Source organism: Triticum aestivum, chromosome 5B, assembly GCF_018294505.1.
Source record: "Triticum aestivum cultivar Chinese Spring chromosome 5B, IWGSC CS RefSeq v2.1, whole genome shotgun sequence".
NCBI lineage: Eukaryota > Viridiplantae > Streptophyta > Magnoliopsida > Poales > Poaceae > Triticum > Triticum aestivum.
In genome coordinates, this window is record NC_057807.1 from 331,405,672 (window position 1) to 331,430,891 (window position 25,220).

At 42.8% G+C, this 25,220-nt stretch overlaps 1 pseudogene; it reads left to right on the plus strand.

Moving 5' to 3' along the window:
* Positions 1 to 2,710: 2,710 nt before the first annotated feature.
* On the plus strand, positions 2,711 to 3,192 carry LOC123116069 (monothiol glutaredoxin-S9-like; annotated as a pseudogene).
* Positions 3,193 to 25,220: the final 22,028 nt, after the last annotated feature.

Sequence of the window (25,220 nt, forward strand, 5' to 3'; positions counted from 1 at the left end):
ACGCTACCGGAGGTCATCCCCAGTCCATGTTTCCCATGTGTGCAGTTCGCAGCCTGCCAATGTGCAGTGCGGTAATGTGTGCTTGCTCCATCCCCAGCCCCAGTGCGGTGATGTGGGGTCCCTGTTCCTGGATCTGTGCCGCTCCAGCACTCACTCGGCTGGTGTTCCTCGTGCTCACGGTCACGCCCCTGTTAGCACGAGCTGCAGCGTGTATGGGGAGGAGGCCACAAATAGCAGGCAGAGTGCTGGTGTTCCGCACTCCACTCGTCTCTACCCCGCGAGCCCTGCATCCCCGCCTCCCTGCAGTTCACTTTTTTCTCTGAAGAGAAAAATCAAAGCGCAAAACAAAGTACCTGTGGTTTGAATGTAGTCCACTGTGGATGCCCTTTGCTCAGAAATCACTCTATGTGTTTCCAAAATTTGTTTGAATGCAGTCTGTTGTGTATCTCTTCCACCGTGAGGGGCACGGGAGTGCACTCCTCCCTCGGACCCCACGCATTTGACCATGGAGATGGGGCAGCAACCATGGAAGAATAGTAGTTGCCCCTGTGCAGTTCATAAAAGGCTTATTTTGCTCTCTTTTAGGCAGATTTTGGATTTTTGCACTTCCCGTTAAGCGGTTTCAGTGATGCAGTTCGGTGCAGCATTGCTTGCGGCTCCTTTTTATTTTGTAGTGAGGTTCTTGAGTGCGTTGGTTATAGTTCGTGCACTAGGATTACAATCCCGATTGGGTAAGTGTTGAATAATGGATTGCAGTTAATGGGACATGACAAATTTTGTACTTCGCTTCAATCCCATTCACCTCAGATGGCTCACCGTGTAGTTTGCTCGATGCTCTAGTGCAGATGTGGACCACATCTGCTTGCAGTCCCGCTAGACGCGCGTGTAGTGCAGTCTGCCTCCCGCCCCCCTCATGCGTGCAGTACTTTTTTTCATGGAAAAGTTGGGCGACGCAGTTCCCTCCGTGCATGTTTTGCATTTTTTGGAGATTTTTTTGAAGTGCACTCAGATTCTGTAAAAAGAATGATGTTTCATTACTCCTATGTATGAAGTGTAATTTGTTTCGTGCGTTTAAAAATTCGGTCGACTACATCAACACTTGCAGTGCGTTTGGTCCTTGGATGCGGTTTATTTTTGAGAGTGATGGTGTTCATTTGTGCCCAACATGAAAATGTAAAAAATTAGCCAAACAACAAAATAGTAATGCTGTTCACTTTGACATATGTCGTGTTTCACTTCTCCTCATCTGTGCAGTCCACTCTCGTTCATAAAAAGTGTTGAAAAGAAGACAACAAAAACTCGTGTGATAAAGTTTACGTCCGACAAAAAAATTCATGAAGTTCACTTGACTGTTTGATGCAGTGCGGTTTTTCGGTCTGAAGCAGTGCGCTCATGTGTCTAATGCAGTACACGCGACGATTTGGGTGTCGTAAAAAACAGAGTGTCCGTGCTTTGGTATTTTTAAAACTGCTCTTAAACCGTAAGTAATTAGAGTGAGCATTCTACATGAAAAAGTTGTGTCTTGACGATATCTTTCCAATGACGTATAATTTGAATCATTCCGATCAGCGGTCTGTAAAAATTTCGCGAAAAACGTCCGATGCCTCTCATCGTCAGCCGCATGATTTTCAAAATTAACTAAAAAACGTAAGGAATCTCAAAAACATTTCAACATATGAAAGTTGCGCCTCGTCCGTACCATTCCAACGGCGTATCACACACCTCGTTTCGACAAACGGTTCATAAACTGGAGCGAAAACAGTACAAAGATTGCAATTTTTTTGAAAAAACAGAATTCCGCGATTTAATAAATTTAAAACTGCTCTTAAACCGTAACAAATTAGAGAAAATAATATATATGAAAAAGATGCGGCTGGACGATATCTTTCCAACGCCGTATCGTTTGCTTCATTCCGATGCACGGTTTAGAAAAAATCACGAAAATACGCTAGCTGCATCCCGTCATGCGCGCACTATTTTTGAAACTGTTCTTAAACCACAATTAATCTCGAAAAATGTTCAACATGACGAGGCTGCGCATTTTCCATAGCTATCCAACAGTATATTATACGCCTCTTTCCGACAAACAGTTTAGAAACTGGAGCGAAAACAATGCCGAAAAAATGCATGCAGTTTTTTCTGATGACATTGCAGTGCTCGTTTGATAGGGATGCAGTGCCATCGCATTAAGCGTGCAGTGCGGAAGTGTTATCAGAATAACTATTCTGCTAATATTAGCAGAATAGACCGGCTATATATATATATATATATATATATATATATATATATATATATATATATATATATATATATATACATACATACATACATACATACATCTGGGCTATTCTGTTACGCGTAACAGAATATTATTCTGTTACCCTACTTGGACTGACGATTTTAGGCGGTTGTACTGATGATTTTTCATCGCATTGAACTCTGAGCTAAGCTATTTTTCTCTACAGGAGCGCGCACGCCATGGCATGGGCGAGAAGCGGAAGGAGCTGGGCGCCTCTCGCATTGCGGCCCTTGCGCACACGCGGTAGAGTGGAGGTACAAGTCCTCACGCAGGCGGTGATCGGAGCATGAGAGAACGCGGGGGAAGCAGAGAAGCACGTGTCCATGGCAGCAGGGGACTTGGCGCAGCAACGGCGAACTGAGTGGAAAAGAGAAGAGCTCGATCACGTTGTACGTCGCTTGGCCGATCGAGATGTACCAGGCGATCCCCTACAGCGCCGGCCGGCTGCCGGTGTGCCTGCGGCGGTCCGAGCAGGCCGAGGCCGAGGGCGCGGCCGGTCAGGAGGATGGGCTCGCGGCTCGCCGACGCGGCGGCAAGGGGCCACAGCGGGGAGGCGGTGAGGAGGGCGGTGGCAGAGAGCCTGGTGCTAGTGGTGGGGAGGCGCATGTGCTGCCTCAGTCACGTGGTGAAGCGGCTGCTGTAGGGGCTCGGGCTAAACCCCGCCGTGCACGAGGTTGCCGACAAGGACGAGCTCACCGCGGCGGTGGCCGGGAACGCTGGAGGCGAGGCCGTCGTCGCGCTGCCGACGGTGTTCGTCGGTGGGAGGCTCCTCGGCGGGCTCGATCGGCTCATGGCCGTGCACATCTCCGGCGAGCTCGTGCCCATACTCAAGGACGCCGGCGCGCTCTGGCTCTAAGTCTCTGACTCTGAGCAAAACCAAAGATGCATACGGGACGGGGTACTATGGACGTACAAACAACCGTTTGATCATGAGTTAATCTTCTTTTCATTTCTCCTTTTGATTGTTGATGAGATCATGTGAGTTACTGCTGCTCGATCTTCAGTCTCTCTTGATTGGGATCAATAATGGAGTACCAGCTTAGCTATAGTTAGGCTTAAATTCTTTTGATTAGGGTAGGAAAAAATTAGGAACTATTGTTCCATCTCGTGCTTATTTTTCGACCAAATGCTTGTAAATACATGTATGAGTGAAGAGGGGTGTACTATTTAGCACTGTATAAATCATGTTCCTTTCATCTTGCTCATCAGTTTTCTAGATGCCAATTCATTTTGTCTTTGAAGGTTTCTTCTAGCAGGCTTATGATGTTATCATGAAATGGCACTGTGTTGGATATTTGTAATCCATGACGGGGTGCTTGTTTGTTGCAGCTGATTTTCCCTCTCTCTTCTTCTATAGTACTATATATTAATTTTGAATTCTTCTGAAAACAGAGGACTCGAACTGATCTCCAATTTTTTGGGTTTCTACTGAGCGGTTTTCATAGACTGGACTTTACTCTGTTTTTTCCGTAAAATTTTCCTTGTAATTTTCCAACGATCTATCCGAACTTGCATGATTTATATAGTTGAACTGAATGACATTTTTTCAAAAAGAAAATATTTGTTTGCAACAATGTTTTGGACTTCTCTCGTTTTAGGACTTGAACATTTACCATTTGAATTTTCATATGGGGTTTTCTTTTTGTTTGAGCTTTTTTCGTGTCCCGAGCATGGGGCCGGGGCACGGCGCGTGTTATAGGGTTTTCTTTTGAATTCCCATTGTAGTAATACATGGACTTATGTGACGATAGGAATTCTTGGACTAGCACACGACGGTAGAGCACACACGATAAACATTCTGAAGTCGTCTAAGCTACAACATTTGGGGCGCGGGCAACAACGGCGGCGCTCGCAGCGGCACTCGTACTGATCTCTATGTGTGTTTGTACAGAGGAGGTATTTTTTCATAGAGTAATTTCGAATGGTTCCGAAAAAAGTGCTTGAACTGATGCCCGTATGGGTTTGTACTGAGGGTGTTTTCGCATACTAGACTTCACTTTTTTTGGTATGGCTTTTCCTCGCAACTTTTCAATGGTTTACGGTTTTCATAGTCCTCGAACTTGCATGGATTATATCATTGAACTGAATGATATTTTTTGAAAAGAAAATGTTTTGTGTTTTTTTAAACTCAAACTTTTTTTGCTATGATGTTTTGGACTTCTCGCGTTTTGCGACTTCAACTTTTACCATTTAAATTTTCATGGGTTTTTCTTTTGTTTGAGCTTTTTCCCAAACTTATCTGAGACTTCATGTTTGAACGTACAACCGATGAGACTAGATCAAACATTTTGATGGAAACAATAGTTCAAACATTAAAAAGTGCAGAAACAGTAGAAAATTTTAGTTCAGTTACTCTTGCTCAATCACAATCGGGCAAGCCCTGCTCAACACCACCTACCAAGATAGAAACGCTACACCAAACATGTGTTGGACTTACGTAGAGGAAGCTGGCCTATAGTGCAAAAGAAATGAGACACGTCACAAGGTTATAACCGATGAGACTAGATCAACCACAAAGAAGTGTAGCCATGTTCTTCGCAAACCAAACCAAATCGTCTCAGGTTTCGATTATCTAACATGAACAAAAGAGATCCGGAACACACACGACGTCTGCAAAAGCTTCATCAGCAGCAAACTCACAGCAGGTTCCCACGAGTGTGAATTAACAAGGGTGGCATGGCACCAAGTTACTGCACCAGCTTAATTCCTTACTACATACTGTACTTAGCAGTGGTGGTGCCACTAGTGGCGGAGGTGATGTTATCTATGATGCAAAGATGACACTCTCAGGACCTCCTCTTCCTCTTCTTCTTGTCCTCGGACTTGGCGCCTGCGTTCTTGAGCTGCAATGGAACACAACACCGTCAGCCATCTCAATGGATCACATCATATAAAAATGAATCGAATTTTAGCAACCGTGGGTGGAGGATGAGTAGTCAGCCAAGGTGGCTAGGGTGCTTACCCCGATGATGAGGACACGACGAGGACAATGGCGAAAACCGGTGAAGAGGGTGAGTGCGTGCTTGATGTAGCCCATGACGCCGCGGCGCGCCCTCTCGATGATCTCCTTCGTGTCATACACCATGTTGAACTTGTGGAGTTCTGATTTTTGAACCTTCCCAGTAGTAATACATGTACTGGGCGGTACAAGATTGTTGAGCAGCTGACCCACAGAAACAAAAACACTCCTGGAGTGCACATGCAAAATCATTTACAAAAATAGTGGTAGCAAGAAGCAATAAACAGCCGCACATACACGTGTTTTTGAGAGTGAAGCAACGAAGAGGCAAAGGTGTACGCAGCATAAATTTCATCCTATTTTATGATGAGCACATGCACGATGCATCCTGTTTTATGTTAACCAAGTGAAAGTACGGTGCTCATTCTGAAGCATAACCACAAGCACTTGTTTCTATTATATGAAGATGGAAACACAAAGGAAGTCGGACTCACCATCAGAAGTAGATGAACTGAAAAGCGTACAAAAGATGAACTTGTGCATACAAAAGACGAACTGAATCACCATCTCTGTACTGAACTTATGTATCTATACAATGCAATCCTATTATTATATCTTGTCAAAAATCTCAAATTAAAATTTGAACTTATCAAACATGCACATGGAACGGACAACAATTCACATAAATACTGTGTTACTTCCCTAGATGCTTCTACAATCACGGGAAATACAAGTCTACCCACACCACTATCCCAACCAAAATTGAAACTTGCATTCACAGGTTGTTGTGGAGTTTTCAACTTGTAACAACTAAAACACTTTAGCATAGTGAACATCAAACCTTGAGAAAAAATGCCATTCTCATTGGGCATATGAACAATCAATCACCTTCTCTGCATCAATAGAAAATCATAGTTCAGTACAAGAAATCAAATTAGCAATCAATTTTTGTTGGTGAGAGATAAGAGAGAGGAGATACGAACGGGGAGTTCAACCCCGTTGCTACATCCTCCTCGACAGAGGCACGCAGCGAGGATGCCACTTCGTTGCTATGCTTACAGGCAAACTGATTCTTGAAGTGCAGCAACAAGTTATTTGCCACATGGTGAAGCAAACAACAGCAGCGGAGGGTGCCCAAATGGACAAAGAACTTGCTTCGGGTTTTATTTTGAACTTTCCTGGAAGTAATACTTGTACTCTAGTCCTAGTACAAGTATCATGCCTATAATTTGTAAACAAAAAAAAAGATGCAGAATTTACAAACGAAAAGATTAAAATAAAAGTTGAAACAACAGAGAAACTATGAAGCAAATAGCATGAGTGATCTTCTAGTTGAAGCACTATATTTTACTGATATTTTTTTGTCAGTGAACTTCTGTAATTTAGGTACTAGAACTCACTGATGTTATTTACTCTTCGTTTTTTGAAGGCATTTTTAGTACATGTTGAACTCTTTTTTAAACACACCCACAGTTGAAATGGATTAGTACATGCAGAAAATGTCAGTTTTTCATAAGCAAAACTTGCACTGAATTAGTTAAACTCTGAATATGTTCAGAGAACATTAGAGTCTCATGCTACTCTAGGCCACACACCGAACCAAGCTTTTCAGCATGATGCATCTTCTCCTATGGAATGTATATACGGAACCAAAACAATTTCTTATAACACTTCTTAGCCCATTCGCTTCAAGCTTTAGAAGAAAAACTTTTTGGGGGGGGTGGGGGAGAACAGAAGATGAATTTCTAAACTACATTTCTCTGCACTGAATTCCTATCAGATGTTGAACTTTCTAACCTGCAGTTGCCCAGAAGCCGTCCCAAATTCTGCTTGGACTAATGTCCGCGTTCCACTTGGACGGCTGCCAGTCACCATGGTGGACGAGCTCATGGCCAAGTGCGGCCAAGGCGACCACCGGGAACTGTAGGTGCTTGTGCAGCAACACATTTTTGCCCGGCTTCTTGACTCCCTGCCCAATTTTCCTGAGAAGCAAGATAGACAAGAGATAAATTCTTCTCTCTTACAGCTGAAAAATTAAACGCATCAAAAAAATCACATTTTTTATGCTCTCAACCTCCTGCATATATATTTAAACTGATGGTTTTCTCTCACTGAACATTACTGCCTCGCAAGTCTGAACTATGCGAACTTTATTCTGGCCAAACTATTACAAATTTTCTATACAGCGAACTACCATACAATATAAAACTAATTTTTTTAACACACACATTGCACTGATTCAGCTTTCCTTTATGAACTGATGATAAAATATATACTGGGCTGCTACACCAGCAGCAAATTCAGGAATACATGACATTTTTTGGATAGCAATCTAACAAGTGTTATAGCAAAGCAGGGAACAAGTACACGTTTCGAACTGCTCATGAACACGCATCAAGCAAAAAGTACAAACTAGTTCTGGTTCACTAAAACATGAGTTAATTTTCAATATAGATTCACTAAAACGGCTTCTGATTTTTTTTAAACATCTAGCTTCTTATTTTTTTTTCAATTTGAACTCACTTGTTTTTTCTGTATTTTAGCAATGCAAAATGAAGCAGTAAACAAGAGATGGGACGGGGTGAGTACCTGTCGGTGCTGGCAGAGAAGCGCAGTGGTCTTGCCAGCGAACATGGTGCTAACGATGATGTGAATCACGCCAAGTTGGAATGTACTGCAGACAATAAAACATAATAAACAGAGAACATGTTGACCAAATCAGGACACCCTTAAGAACCTTCGGCCTAGTTAGATAGATATCACAATGCAATAGTGGTATACAAAATAGTGAACATTTCAGTTAGCAACGTGAGTGCACCATCAGGGTTCCGTGACCACACCCCCTCTCTTTAACTTACTTTTGTTTCTGAACCACATTCTGGTAGGTGTTTCTCAACAATGCAAAATCATTATTCACTTGCAGCTGAAAAATTAACCAATGGTTGACTATAATGAAGTGCATATATAGTGAAAAGAATTAAAACGTTGATCAACTTATACTAGATTTCTTTTTAAAAACTAACATGTACTGTTTTGCTTAGTCTGGGATGGATTGTTAGAATTTCTAAAGGCACTTAATTACCTTCAAGACTGCAAGAGTGAAGGATGCCTCTTTTCATATTTTATTTATTTATGCTACTCATTCACATAATTTTACAAATGGACCACACTTGCCGTATAAAGTACTAAAAAGATTCATGTAGAAACAATACTACAAGATTTGTGAACAAAAGGTCGTACAGAAGTTGTACTGGTCCACGAAAAGATTTGCTACTTGCAAGAAAATAAATATGAAATCTATCTTGGAGATTCGACATATGTTCCATTGATTACATTCAATCATGTATGTACTAAAGAAACAAAATGCAACTCCACCATTTAGTAGTTCATGGCTGAATAGCTGAACTTCACAGAATGAATTTTTTTGAACTTAGCCAAGGAATAACTTTTCTCAAATTCATGTTTGAAATTGTAGAAGCAACAACACACTTTGCCCCCCCTCATCGACTCCCATCCCAATCTTCCTAAAAAGAAGGATAGATAGAGAGAAATTGTTCTCTTTTTCAGCTGAAAAATTAAACAGAACAAAAATATCAGTTATTTTGGCTCACAGCCTCCTTTATATATTTTTCGAACTGATGTTTTTTCTCATTTGAACTGATGTATCTTTTGTAGCTGAAACGTTGTAAAATATGTAGTTGCCCTTTTCCTGTAATTGAAGGGGAAAACCACATAAGAAAATACAACCATGCTTTTTTAACCTCCTTTAGTTCTTTTTAGGAAGGAATTCAATTCAACAAAACATATGCAAACATCTCGGCTTCGAACTTCTGTATTTTTTTCTTTGAGCTTACTTCTCTCGAGATTTTGAACTGATTTGTGTTACAAGCACATGAAACAACTCTGAATGAGCTGATGTTAGTACATGTAAAAAAGATGACCATGTTCATGTATATTAACCGGAGAAGTTAAAAAAGGAACTTCATCTTCACCATACTGACTAGACCAATATTGAAAATCTGAAGTACGAGAGGAGGCCAGCTTAAGGAATTTAGTAATTTATAGTAATTGAACTGCTGGTCTTTTTTGTGCACAGTGAAGAACTACTACAGAAATATACCAGAGAAAATGGAGATGAGTGGCGGTGCCGGTGTAGCAAGGTGTCCTCGCCGGAGAAGCAGCACACCAGTACCCCAACACGCAAGCACCCGCCACCACGCTTCTGCCGCCGACAGCCAGCCGGGCACCTGGGGCGAGGAGGGCGGCCCAAAGCCCTCGCTTGCGGACGGAGGGGCTGGGCGGCGGCGGTGCGACCACGGGACCTCGCGGGGAAGGTGGCTGGATCTCAGGGAGAAAGGTGGCCAGAGCACGGGGAGGGAGGCGGCCGGAGCGAGGGGAGGAAGGCGGCCGGAGCATGGGGGAGGCAGGCGGCCGGTGCGCGGGGGAGGGAGGCGACCAGTGCACGGGGAGGGCGGTGGCCGGTGCGCGGGGGTGGGCGGTGCCGGCGTGGGAGGGAGACGACGAGGTTTTTTGGGGGGAGGCTTGTTCTGTGGGTGGGATCTGCTCGAACCTAATGTGTTTTGTTTTGGGCTTTGGGGTGGGCTCGTTTCTTTTTGTCGTACCGATTCGGCTTCTATAAGGGGCACGGGGTAACAGAATAATATTCTGTTATGGGTAACAGAATAGTCCAGCCCTATATATATATAGGGTGGGTCTATAATGATAACACCCTTAAGAGTCTTATTCTGCACATCACCATTCACACATACACATGTATATATATATATACAATTTGGTATATATATAAAATTTCTCCTACATGGAGGCATTACTCCAGTGGTAGCGGGCAGTGGAATTCTCATTGGGATCTATGACCTGGTCGAGCAAAAATCTCGCTATTTCTTCTTGAAGTGCTTGTAGGCGATCCGCTAGTAGGAGCTTCTCCCGCACGTCCTGGAACTTTAAAGAAGGAGATCAAATACGCGTGTATTAGTTGTGTGTATATATATATATATATATTAGATATCGATAATGATGTAAAAATTGTGAATAGTACTCTGGCGACGTACCCATTGCTGTCTATCATCTCTGCTCCTTTCGGACGCCATCATGCAAATGTTCTCGCAAATGTAGTATGCACATAGATCATTCTCCGCAACTGCTTCATGCACTTTACGAGAATAGAATTCAATCAGATAATAATTAATCAAGCATGATAACTAATGGTATATTAAAACTAGAATTAAAGAGATGATAGCTAGCTAGTACTACTTAATTAATTATACGTTGGGTCGAAACCAATACAGTTTTTCTTCCCATTCGCCTGGAACCACTTTCCTAAACTTTTGCCAAGCCCTGCCCGCCGGCAGAGAAAATGAATAAAGGAGTTATTAATTAGTTGATATCAGGAAATGACAAACTAAAGAGGCCGACATATAGTTTGATGATGGTTGAAATTACCTGTTGACTATCCCCTTCACGATTTCGTACTCCTCGGGTGGTTTAAGTAGCATGTCCAGAACTTCAACTTCAGCATCTTCAACTCGAATGATTAACAAGATCCAATGGTAACTGCAAGCACACACGTTTGCATGTATAAAAATTAAGCGGGCATGTGCATAACACTCATCAACTACCCTAAACCCTATACACTTATTAATTAACATCTAGCTAATAAGAAAAAACAGAATTTGTAGTACAAGACAGTGTGACTCACCCGAAGTGGTAACTAGTATATCTCGATTGATATTTAGGCGCTTCAAGAACTCTAGGAAGCTAGTCTCTGTATCTTGTTTATAGAATGGCTTTGACCATGTCACTTGATTAACGGTATTTGGGTCAATGAACCCAATGCCATAGCGTCCACCTTTTTTCATTTCATAGATCTCCATTCTGCATAATACCACAGAAAAGAATATAGTGAGGATAATATTACAGGTAATGATCAACGAGCACTACAAGTAGCTAGAGACTTAATTAAATTACAAAAAACCCACTTACAGACAATAGCAACTGACGAGAGATTTGTCGAGCGTGTCTTGATTGAATAACTGAAACAATTCTGTAAACTCAACATACAGAGCATTCTCATGGTAGTAATGATCTGCCTTGACTTTCATCATGAGGGACTCTCGATTGGTAGTCTTGGTAACTTTCATGTACCATTCATGTAATTGATACATTCTCGTTGAGAGCTTCTTGACCTCCTCAGGCTTGACCAGAGGTTTGCCGCGGGCATATTTCCGTTTTATTTCCGCCTCTGTAATAAATGGTGTGGGCTTGAGCTCTAGGAGTTGTTCCACAGTGACACCGACCTCTTCAGCCATCCTTCTATGATCGTCGGTTATTACCGGAAGATCATAGCCGGTACTCACATGTTTTGATGGTACAATGAGCGGGGGGATCGATTGCACCGCCTGTTCTCCCAGCTGGGGAACAATTTTCCCGCTTTTCTTCGCAGCTGCTTGGCTGGAGCTTGAGCTCGACTCCTTCTTTTAGCACTCATGCGCCTTCCTGATTTGGCGCTCATAGTCTGAGTCAACACACATGGGAGCTAGTGCTTTAGCCATACGAATAAAGTGCTCAATGGCATGCTCAGGCACTTTTTCCTTTGGCGGCGGTGGCGGTTTCGGTCTAAAATGGGCGTCCAATTGTCTCCTGACTTCGGCTGCGTTTTCCTCTTCGCTCATGTCATAAGGCCTCTGCGGAAGAGGCGCGAGGCTTGGACCATATTGGAATCTATTGCCTCCTTTACTTGTACCGCCAGCCGCCATAGTTGCAGCGGCTCTCTTCCGCTGTTGCTTAGGCGGCGGAGCCTGCTGAGGCGGCAGAGACGGCTTGCGCGGTGCCTGACTTGGAGGAGGAGTCCTCGGCTGACGCCGTGCCGGACGACTTGGAGGAGGAGGAGTGGGCTCACGCGGTGCCTGATACGTCTCCAACGTATATATAATTTTTGACTGTTCCATGCTATTATATTACCTGTTTTGGATGTTTATGGGCTTTACTTTACAATTTTATATCATTTTTGGGACTAACCTACTAACCGGAGGCCCAGCCCGAATTGTTGTTTTTTTGCCTATTTCAATATATCGAAGAAAAGGAATATCAAACGGAGTCCAAACGCGATGAAACCTTCGGTAACGATCTTTCTGGAACAAATGCAAACCAGGAGACTTGGAGCGGACGTCAAGAAGCAGATGAGGCGGCCACGAGGGTGCCCGGTGCGCCCTATAAGGGTGGGAGCGCCCCCCACCCTTGTGGGCCCCTCGAGCGTCCACCGACCTACTTCTTCCTCCTATATATATATACGTACCCCGAAACCATCCAGGAGCACCACAAAAACCTAATTCCACCGCCGCAACCTACTATATCCGCGAGATCCCATCTTGGAGCCTTCGCCGGTGCTCCGCCGGAGGGGGAATCAACCATGGAGGGCCTCTCCATCACCACCAAGGCCTCTCCGATGAGTTGTGAGTAGTTTACCACAGACCTCTGGGTCCATAGTTATTAGCTAGATGGCTTCTTCTCACTCTTTGATTCTCAATACAAAGTTGACCTTCCTCTTCTTGCAGATCTATTCGATGTAACTCTTTTTGTGGTGTGTTTGTCGAGATCTGATGAATTGTGGGTTTATGATCAAGTTTATCTATGAGAAATATTTGAATCTCCTCTGAATTCTTTTATGTATGATTGGTTATCTTTGCAAGTCTCTTCGAATTATCAGTTTGGTTTGTCCTACTAGATTGATCTTTCTTGCCATGGGAGAAGTGCTTAGCTTTGGGTTCAATCTTGCGGTGCTCGATCCCAGTGACAGTAGGGGAAACGACACGTATTGTATTATTGCCATCGAGGATAAAAAGATGGGTTTTATATCGTATTGCATGAGTTTATCCCTCTACATCATGTCATCTTTCTTAATGCGTTACTCTGTTCTTCATGAACTTAATACTCTAGATGCAGGCAGGAGTCAGTCGATGTGTGGAGTAATAGTAGTAGATGCAGGCAGGAGTTGGTCTACTTGTTTCGGACGTGATGCCTATATACATGATCATGCCTACATAATCTCGTAACTATGCACTTTTCTATCAATTGCTCAACAGTAATTTGTTCACCCACCGTAATAATTATGCTATCTTGAGAGAAGCCACTAGTGAAACCTATGGCCCTCGGGTCTATCTTTTATTATATAAGTTTTCCATCTACTTTTATTTGCATCTTTTATTTTCCAATCTATATCATAAAAAATACCAAAATTATTTATCTTATCATATTATCTCTATCAGATCTCACTTTCGCAAGTTTCCGTGAAGGGATTGACAACCCCTTTATCGTGTTGGTTGCGAGGTTCTTATTTGTTTGTGTAGGTGTGTGGGACTTTTCAGGAGCCTCCTACAGGATTGATACCTTGGTTCTCAAAAACCGAGGGAAATACTTACGCTACTGCGCTGCATCACCCTTTCCTCTTCAAGGAAAACCAACGCAAGCTCAAGACGTAGCAAGAAGGATTTCTGGCACCGTTGCCGGGGAGGTCTTCGCTCAAGTCAAGACATACCAAGTACCCATCACAAACTCATCTCCCTCGCATTACATTATTTGCCATTTGCCTCTCGTTTTCCTCTCCCCCACTTCACCCTTGCCGTTTTATTCGCCCTCTCTTTCCCGTTCTCCTCTCTCTTTCGCTTCCCTTTTTGTGTGCTCATGTGTTAGTTGTTTATCTCGTTATCATGGCTAGTCCTTTGTCCGCTCCTTGGTCTCTCGAGTTTGAAGTTCTTCACTTCAAGCAAAGACAAGGAGAAAACTTAAAAGATGCTTGGTATAGGATGATAGAATCTTATCGTAACTGCACCTTAGAGGTGAATATTAGGATCTTACTTCATAATTTTTATGTTGGACTAGATATGTATCACAGACAACTCTTGGATTGTGTTGCCAAGGGTAACTTTACTGAAATTGATCCGAATTTTGCGCATGGAATTATTGAGGGAATAGTGGGAATAGTATCTCAAAAGGGGGGCGCATCCTACCCAAGTAGAAACACAAATTTTCGGAAAGATCTGCGAAGTAACATTTTTTTTACAAAAGTCTCTTGAACCCCTCAAGAGCATTAGCGGACATCTTCACCGCATGAATATGTTGATTACCCTTTACAATAAGCGGTTGGATTCTTTAGATCTAAAAACTTCCGAATATGAAGAGAAACGTAAAGAACCTTCCGGATTCGAGTGTGACTCCGCTAAGAAATTAAAAATGAAAGATGGCAACACTTAGATCTATCCTCGCTTTTATGCCTAGCTAGAGGCGTTAAACGATAGCGCTTGTTGGGAGGCAACCCAATTTTATTTTTGTTCCTTGCTTTTTGTTCCTGTTTAGTAATAAATAATTTATTTAGTCTCTGGTTAGATGTGTTTTTATGTTTAATTAGTGTTTGTGCCAAGTAGAACCTATAGGATAACCTTGGGTGAAAGTTAGTTTGATTCTGCTGAAAAACAGAAACTTTGCATGCACGAGAAAAAATTCAGTAAATCACAGAAACGTGCTTTTGCATTGATTATTTTTGATGTAGATCAATAGAAAAATTGCCTAGGACGTACTATTTTGGTATGCGCTTTAAGGTTTCAGAAGTATTCGAAAGTTACAGATTGCTACAGACTGTTCTGTTTTTGGCAGATTCTGTTTTTCGTGTGTTGTTTGCTTATTTTGATGCATCTATGGCTAGTATCGGGGGGTATGAACCATAGAGAAGTTGGAATACAGTAGGTTTAACACCAATATAAATAAAGAATGAGTTCATTACAGTATCTTATGCGGTGGTTTTTCTTTCTTGCACTAACGGAGCTTATGAGATTTCCTGTTGAGTTTTGTGTTGTGAAGTTTTCAAGTTTTGGGTAAAGATTTGATGGACTATGGAATAAGGAGTGGTAAAAGCCTAAGATTGGGGATGCCCATGGCACCCCAAGGCAATATCCAAGGACAACCAAAAGCCTAAGCTTGGGGATGCCCCGGAAGTCATCCCCTCTTTCGTCTTCGTTTATCGGTAACTTTACTTGGAGCTATATTTTTATTTACCACATGATATGTGTTTTGCTTGGAGCGTCTTGTATGATATGAGTCTTTGATTTTTAGATTACCACAATCATCCTTTCTGTACACACCTTTTGGGAGAAACCCACATGATTTGGAATTCATTAGAATACTCTATGTGCTTCACTTATATCTTTTGAGCTAGATAATTTTTGCTCTAGTGCTTCACTTATATTTCTTAGAGCACGGTGGTGGCTTTATTTTGAAGAAATTGTTGATCTCTCGTGCTTCACTTATATTAATTTGAGAGTCTTTTAGAACAACATGGTATTTGCTATGGTTATAAAATTGGTCCTAGAATGATGAGCATCCAAGTTGGGTATAATAAAAACTATCATAGAAAGTGAATTGGATGCTATGATCAATTTGATGCTTGATAATTGTTTTGAGATATGAGGATGGTGATATTAGAGTCATGCTAGTTGGGTAATTATAAATTTAAGGAATACTTGTGTTGAAGTTTGTGATTCCCGCAGCATGCACGTATGGTGAACCGCTTTGTGATGAAGTTGGAGCATGATTTATTTATTGATTGTCTTCCTTATGAGTGGCGGTCGGGGACAAGCGATGGTCTTTTCCTACCAATCTATACCCCTAGGAGCATGCGCGTAGTTCTTGGTTTTTGATTACTTATAGATTTTTGCAATAAGTATATGAGTTCTTTATGACTAATGTTGAGTCCATGGATTATACGCACTCTCTCCCTTCCACCATTGCTAGCCTCTCTTGTGCCGCGCAACTTTCACCGGTACCATACACCCACCATATACCTTCCTCAAAACAGCCACCATACCTACCTATTATGGCATTTCATAGCCATTCCGAGATATATCGCCATGCAACTTTCCACCGTTCCGTTTATTATGACACACATCATCATTGTCATATTGCTCTTGCATAATCATGTAGTTGACATCGTATTTGTGGCAAGGCCACCAGCATGATTTTCATACATGTCACTCTTGGTTCATTGCATAACCCGGTACACCGCCGGAGGCATTCATATAGAGTCATATTTTGTTCTAAGTATCGAGTTGTAATCTTGAGTTGTAAGTAAATATAAGTGTGATGATCTTCATTTATTAGAGCATTGTCCCAATTGAGGAAAGAATGATGGAGACTATGATTCCCCCACAAGTCGGGATGAGACTTCGGACTTTACAAAAAAAAAGAGAAAGGCCATATAAAAAAAGAGAAAGGCCAAATAAAAAAAGAAAAAAAGAGAGAAAAAGAGAGAAGGGACAATGCTACTATCCTTTTACCACACTTGTGCTTCAAAGTAGCACCATGATCTTCATAATAGAGTCTCCTATGTTGTCATTTTCATATACTAGTGGGAATTTTTCATTATAGAACTTGGCTTGTATATTCCAATGATGGGCTTCCTCAAAACACCCTAGGTCTCCGTCAGCAAGCAAGTTGGATGCACACCTACTTAGTTTCTTTTGTTGAGCTTTCATACATTTATAGCTCTAGTGCATCCGTTGCATGGCAATCCCTACTCACTCACATTGATATCTATTAATGGGCATCTCCATAGCCCGTTGATACACCTAGTCGATGTGAGACTATCTTCCTCTTTTTTGTCTCCTCCACAACCACCATTCTATTCCACATATAGTGTTATGTCCATGGCTCACGCTCATGTATTGTGTGAAAGTAGAAAAAGTTTGAGAATACTAAAGTATGAAACAATTGCTTGGCTTGTCATCGGGTTGTGCATGATTAAATACTTTGTGTGATGAAGATAGAGCATAGCCAGACTATATGATATTGTAGGGATAACTTGCTTTAGCCATGATATTTTGAGAAGACATGATTACTTTTATTAGTATGCTTGAAGTATTATTGTTTATCATGTCAATATGAACTTCTATTTTGAATCATTTGGATCTGAACATTCATGCCAAAATAAAGAAAATTACATTGAGAATTATGCTAGGTAGCATTCCACATCAAAAATTCTGTTTTTATCATTTACCTACTCGAGGACGAGCAGGAATTAAGCTTGGGGATGCTTGATACGTCTCCAACGTATCTATAATTTTTTATTATTCCATGCTATTATATTATCTACTTTGGATGTTTATGGGCTTTACTTTAGACTTTTATATCATTTTTGGGACTAACCTACTAACCGAAGGCCCAACACAAATTACTTTTTTTTGCCTATTTCAGTATATTGAAGAAAAGGAATATCAAACTGAGTCCAAACGCGATGAAACCTTCGGGAACGATCTTTCTGGAACAAATGCAAACCAGAAGACTTGGAGTGGACGTCAAGAAGCGGACGAGGTGGCCCCGAGGGTGCCCGGCGTGCCCTGTAAGGGTGGGTGTGCCCCCACCCTCATGGGCCCCTCGAGCGTCCACCGACCTACATCTTCCTCCTATATATATCTATGTACCTTGAAACCATCCAGGAGCACCACGAAAACCTAATTCCACTGCCGCAACCTTCTGTATCCGCGAGATCCCATCTTGGAGCCTTTGTCGGCGCTCCGCCAGAGGGGGAATCAACCATGGAGGGCCTCTCCATCACCACCAAGGCCTCTTCGATGAGTAGTGAGTAGTTTACCACAGACCTTCAGGTCCATACTTATTAGCTAGATGGCTTCTTCTCTCTCTTTGATTCTCAATACAAAGTTCTCCTGCCTCTTCTTGCAGATCTATTTGATGTAACTCTTTTTGCGGTGTGTTTGTCGAGATCCGATGAATTGTGGGTTCATGATCAAGTTTATCTATGAGAAATATTTCAATCTCCTCTGAATTCTTTTATGTATGATTGGTTATCTTTGCAAGTCTCTTTGAATTATCAGTTTGGTTTGGCCTACTAGATTGATCTTTCTTGCCATGGGAGAAGTGCTTAGCTTTGGGTTCAATCTTGCGGTGCTCGATCCCAGTGACAGTAGGGGAAACGACGCGTATTGTATTGTTGCCATCGAGGATAAAAAGATGGGGTTTATATCATATTGCATGAGTTTATCCCTCTACATCATGTCATCTTTCTTAATGCGTTACTCTGTTCTTCATGAACTCAATACTCTAGGTGCAGGCAAGAGTCGGTCAATGTGTGGAGTAATAGTAGTAGATGCAGGCAGGAGTCGGTCTATTTGTTTCGGACGTGATGCCTATATACATGATCATGTCTAGATAATCTCATAACTATGCACTTTTCTATCAATTGCTCGACAGTAATTTGTTCACCCATCATAATAATTATGCTATCTTGAGGGAAGCCACTAGTGAAACCTATGGCCCCCGGGTCTATCTTTTATTATATAAGTTTTCCGTCTACTTTTATTTGCATCTTTTATTTTCCAATCTATATCACAAAAAATACCAAAAATATTTATCTTATCATATTATCTCTATCAGATCTCACTTTTGCAAGTTTCCGTGAAGGGATTGACAAACCCTTTATCGCGTTGGCTGCGAGGTTCTTGTTTTTTGTGTAGGTGCGTGGGACTTTTGAGGAGCCTCCTACTAGATTGATACCTTGGTTCTCAAAAACTGAGGAAAATACTTACGCTACTGTGCTGCATCACCCTTTCCTCTTCATGGAAAACCAACACAAGCTCAAGATGTAGCAGTGTCGGACTTGGAGTAGGAGGAGTGGCCTCACGCGTTGGCGGACTTGGAGGAGCAGGAGTCTGCAGAGGTGGTGCCTGACTTGGAGGATCTGGAGTCGACTGCTGACGCGGTGGCGGACTTGGAGGAGGAGCCGGCTGACGCAGTGTCGGTGGCCTTGGAAATACGATGCAATCTTTCTCCATAAAACGATACGATGTAATGCCTCTCCCAGTGTGCGCTCGTCGTCACCTCCAGGAATGTCAAGCTGTAGCCCCCTATATTCTGCCACCACTTCATCCACCCCGACACGAGCATAGCCCACTGGAATCGGATTGCAATGGAAGGTTGCTTCAGGGGGGTTGTATAAGCAAACCGCCACCTTGATGGATATGTTCTTCACTAATGTATGTAGCTCACAATTAGTGTTCTTAGTGACGTTATCCACAGGGTATGTATCCAGCAGTGCCTCATGGCCCGGTGCGGAACCCACGCTGCTTCTCGGAATGGATGGGACGGTGCTATCCAATGATGGATCTACTACCTCCTGCCGCTGCAAAGACCCCCTTCCCTGGCTGGTGATTTCGTCAATCTGCTGCTGCTGCCGCTGTAATAGGCTTGCCAACTCCGCGTGCGAAAGTTCTAGGCCTTTAAGCCGTTCTGCTTCCTGCTTCCTCTGCTCCTCCTCCAGCTTCCTCCTCTTCTCCTCCTCCATCTTCCTTCTGGCGCGACCTCTGTAGTCGGCGTTCCAATCTGAAAACCCCTCATACCACGGAACAACGCCTACGCCTCGTGTTCTTCCCAGGTGTTCAGGATTTCCCAGGGCACGCGTAAGCTCGTCGTTCTCTCTGTTGGGCGTGAACACCCCCGTTCGAGCCTCTTCTATTGCAACAAGTATTTTGTCCTCGACTCCTTTAAGACTTGCCTTCTTCAAAACCTGGCCTGTGTTTGGGTCCAATGCCCCCCATGCGCATAGAACCAAGTCCTGCACCTGGAGGGGCATCTCAATGTAATTGGAACAACCCCTGCAGCCTGCAGCTCTTCCTCAGACTTATCCCACTTAGACTGGGCCACCGCGTAGCCACCTGGCCCCAGCCTATGGAACTGCTCCATTCTCGTGGCATTGATCGTGTTTATTCTCAACCGTTCCTTAGCTAGTTCCAATTCCTTGAATTTCACGAAATCTTCCTAGTGATCTTTTTGCTTCTCTAGTGTTCCCGTGAATTCTGGAGTCTTCTTTCCTCCTTTGACGTACGCGGCCCATACAGCTTTCTTGTGGTTGTTGAATGCAACCGCCGTCTTCCTAAGAGCAGCGTTCTTGACTTTCTCCACATCTTCAGCTGTGAAATGATCTGGTAGCGTGAAATGTAAAATGAGAGCTTCCCAAAGCAGTTTTTTGGCTCTATAAACAACAAAAGTAAGATCTGGACATGGCTTTGCTGGCTTTTTCCATTCTTGAATGGAGATCGGGAGTTGGTCCTACACAAGAACACTGCACCGATGAATGAACTTGTCCGCATTCTTCTTAGGCTCGCTTGGTTCGCCATTATCTTTGATGGCATATATGTTGTACTTTATGCCTTCCTTCAACTTTTTGGCCGGGCCTCACACTCTCCCTGCAGACGATTTGCTTGATCCGGAGGCCTGAAAGAAGAAAGATCTTGATTCGTTAATATATATATACAAAATCATTTTAAAACACGTGATGATCACTAGATGCCTGCTTCTATAAAGATGTACCTCACCGGTATTTGCTATTTCAAGATCATCGTCATAGTTCTGCACTTCATCAATTCGGTCGTCTCGATCGAATATCATATCACCCTCCCCAGTATTGTTCAGATATTGGGAGCAGTCATCTTCTTCATTCAGATCGTCATCTGGCCGGCTCGTGGAGTGTATGAGATCGAACATAGCCTCTTGTCCTTCATCTCTCCGCCATAGCTTTTATTTAACTAATCCAGAAGGAATATAAAACAATTTAGTATGCATATCAAATAATAGTAGATAATTGATAAGCATCTCGAATAATAGTAGATAATATATATGCATCTCGAAAGAAAAACTGAATCATAGTAGATAATTAATATGCATCATCGAATATAATCTTGAATACATCATCGTCTCAAATATTATCAAATAATATATATAATCTCGATACACATCGTCTCGAATACTATCGAATACATCACTAGCGCTAGCTAATATAGATCGAATACTATCAAATTATCTAGTTCACTCGCGGTTCCTGAGGCGCGGGCAGTGGACACCCAAAGAGAAGGAACCACCACAGGATCATATCTCGGGTGAGATCCCCGAAGAACCTGCCACGTATTGGAGAACCTGACGTCCATAGCAGCCATGTAGCGACGGACGTGCTCGATCTCCTTCCTAACATGGCGACGTACCACCTCCGGCGGGGCCGGCTCCCTCCGCACCGAAAGTGTCCCACACGAACGCCACCATAGGAGCTCTAGGTCGACGACAGGACCCAGGGTCGGCTCCTCCCCAAGCGGCACGCCCCTGAAGGTAGCACCTCCCAGTGCCAGCCCGACGGAGCCCAGTTGCAGACATGGCTCCTCTAAAGCAGGACGTCGTCGCGAACGGGTCGACGTCGAGGATGCGGGCCGGGCATCATTGACGTCGAGAACAAATACTATATGCAAATTTAAATGTAACATTTTAAATGTTTGGATTGTGATTTAGCTAATTCATCTAACTAAAACTAACATTTCTAAAATTTCTAACATTTCTATATAACTAACATTTTTATAACTAAAAATAGAAAAATTTCTAACATTTCTATAACTAAAAAACATAAAAATTATTAACATTTCTATAACTAAAAAACAGAAAAATTTCTAAAGTTATATATATAACTAACATTTCTCTATAAACATTTCTATATATAAAAATTCTAGCATTTCTATATATAACTAAAATTTCTATAAACATTTAATTTCTATAACTAAAATTACTGTGTGTGTGTGCGCGCGCGTGCGCCCGTGCGTGTGTGTAGCCATGGCGGCCGGGGCGCAGAAGCTCACCGCGATGATGGGGCGGCGGGGATGGCGATAGGGCTACGGCGATGGGGCGGCGGCGTACGGGGCGGTGACGAGATGGCGACGACGGGCCGGAGCGTTGACGATGACAGGGGCGGCGACGGCGACGGCAACCGGTGGGGACGGCGATGGGCAACGGCGCGGGACGGGGCGGCGACGATGTCGAAGCAGAGCAGAGAAGTGGAGATGAGAAACTGATTTTTTAAGGTTGCTTATATAGGAGGCACCTTTAGTGCCGGTTGGAGCCAACAAGCGGTACTAAAGGCCTATTTTGGCCAGCCCAAGCGGCGGGAAGGCGCACCCCTTTAGTATCGGGTTGTGGCTCCAACCGGTACTAAAGGGGGTGCACTACCACCCGTAGTGCACAATGTTTAGTCCCACCTCGCTAGTTGAGAGGAGCTCGCACCGGTTTATAAGCCCTGTCGTGGCTACCATGTCGAGCTCCTCTCTAAGCAGGCCTTCTGGGCTTATCTCTCCTACTTTGTCCTGTTGGGCCTACTGGGCTAGCGGGCCTGCATCCTGGCCCAACTATAAGTTAGGTTTCTAGTCGTATGCAGGCCGTTGTGGCCCAGTAGGCGGGCTTTTAAACAAAATCTTTTCTGCTTGATTCATTTTCTTTAATTTATTATTGAGTTATTTTTTGTTGTATTTAGAATTTCTTTGTGAATATTTTTGCTTTAGGTACCAAAACTTACAAACTTTTTGTTAGTGTCAGTAGTTTTCATGTTTGAATAGTTTAAATTTGAATTATTTAAAATTTGTGTGAATCACTATATAGTTTGGGAATAACTTTTCTTTTAAAATAGAGCTTTCAGTGATTCTTTTTATTATGTTTTATATTAGTGTGTTTTATCGTTATATTAAATTTGGTAATACTTAGGTTATTTAAAAAATGAAATGCCTTTGTAACAGATGAATTTTCATCCAAAACCCTGATACTTCGAAAGAGATTGTCCATTTTGTACATGAAGTGGATCCCGATTTTTGTCATAACCCTCTCTTCTTTTTTGCACATGCTATGTGGTTGAAATGATGATACCATGCCAACTTTCAACCTTTTCAGAGTTCATTTGTAGTGCTTTTCAATTTCAGGGTCATTTAGCTAAAAAACAGAAAATGCATGAAAAATAGCAAATGATGTTAGAAAGGGTTGAAAGTTAATGACGTGGCTTTGAATGAGCATGTTTGTCCGAAGCACAAAAGTACACGTTTCAAATGCAAAACACATCAACACCCTAACTATTACAAAGATTCCCTACTGTCTTTGGTGTGAAACTTTTTCTTCACGTGTGTCCCTTTGCGTCGTAACCATGGACAATCGTCATCATTTAACTGGATGCTCGGGTCAATATTCCCTCTGAAGGGAGCAATTTCATCAAACTTTTCATAATCTTCTGTCATGTCTGTCTTGTCATCCACTCCCACGATGTTTCTTTTCCCTAATAGAGCTATGTGGCGCTTTGGCTCATCGTATGATGTATTCGCTTCCTTATCTTTTCTTTTTCTCGGCTTGGTAGACATGTCCTTCACATAGAAAACCTGCGCCACATCATTGGCTAGGACGAATTGTTCGTCTGCATACGCAAGATTGTTGAGATCCACTGTTGTCATTCCGTACTGCGGGTCTTCCTTTACGCTGCCTCCTGTCGTATTGACCCATTTGCACCGAAACAAAGGGACCTTCAAATCAAGTCCATAGTCAAGTTCCCATATCTCCTCTATGTAACCATAATATGTGTCATTTCCCCTAATGGTTGCTGCATCAAAGCGAACACCACTGTTTTGGTTGGTGCTCTTTTTATCTTGGGCGATCGTGTAAAATGTATTCTCATTTATCTCGTACCCTCTGAAAGTCATTATATTCAAAGATGGTAACTGGGACAGCAAGTACAGGTCATGTTCAATATTGGCGTCATGCATGACACGTGTCTGCAACCAATAAGCAAAAGTCCTCGTTTGTTCATGTGTAATCCAGTCTTCAGACTGCTCCGGGTATTTGGAGCTTAGAATATTCTTGTGTTCCTCCATATACGGAGCCACCAAGGCAGAATTTTGTAGAACTGTGTAGTGTGCTTCAGTGAGAGAATGCATGTCCATACATATTATTTTATCTGGTCCTAGCGTGCCATTTCCACCCAGTCTGCCCTTATGCCGCGATTCAAGAACACCAATTGGCTTAAGGTCAGGAATAAAGTCGACACAAAACTCAATGACCTCCTCATTTTCATGGCCCTTGGAGATGCTTCCTTCTGGCCTAGCACAGTTATGAACATATTTCTTCAAGACTCCCATGAACCTCTCAAAGGGGAACATATTGTGTAGAAATACAGGACCCAAAACGGTAATATTGTGAAGAAGGATATTGTAGAAATACATGACCCAAAACCTTCGCATAGGTGAAGACGTGTGTTGATATTGAAGAAGGATGGTGGGAACACCAACTTGGAACTAACAAGACATTGCACCAAATCATTCTCCAACCTTGGTATGATTTCTGGATTGATTGCCTTCTGAGAGATTGCATCAAGGAATGCACACAACGTCACAATGGCTAATCGAACGTTTTCCGGTAGAAGCCCGCTCAATGCAACCGGAAGCAGTTGCGTCATAATCACGTGGCAGTCATGAGACTTTAGGTTCTGAAACTTCTTCTCTGCCATATTTATTATTCCCTTTATATTCGACAAGAAGCCAGACGGTACCTTCATACTGAGCAGGCATTCAAAGAAGATTTCCTTCTCTTCTTTGGTAAGAGCGTAGCTGGCATGACCCTGATGTATATATGTCGTCCTTTCCGTGCATACGTTGCTGGTCCTCCCATGCCTCTGGTGTATCTTTTGTCTTCCCATACACGCCCAAGAAGCCAAGCAGGGTCACGCAAGGATTCTTCGTCTCGTGCATCACATCGATTGTAGAGCGGACCTCTAGGTCTTTCCAATAGAGCAGGTCCCAAAATATAGATTTATTCTTCCACATGGGTGCACGGCCGTCAGTGTCTTTCGGAACAGATTGTCCACCAGGACCCTTTCCAAAGATTGCCTTCAAATCCTTGACCATATCATGTACATCATCACCGGTACGATGGCAGGGCTTTGTCCGGTGATCTGGCTCACCTTTGAAATGCTTGCCTTTCTTTCTTACGGATACCTGCTCGGAAGAAATTGACCATGTCCTAGGTACACATTCTTATTACAATTATCCAAATATATACTGTCGGTATCATCCAAATAGTGTGTGCATGCGCGGTGTCCCT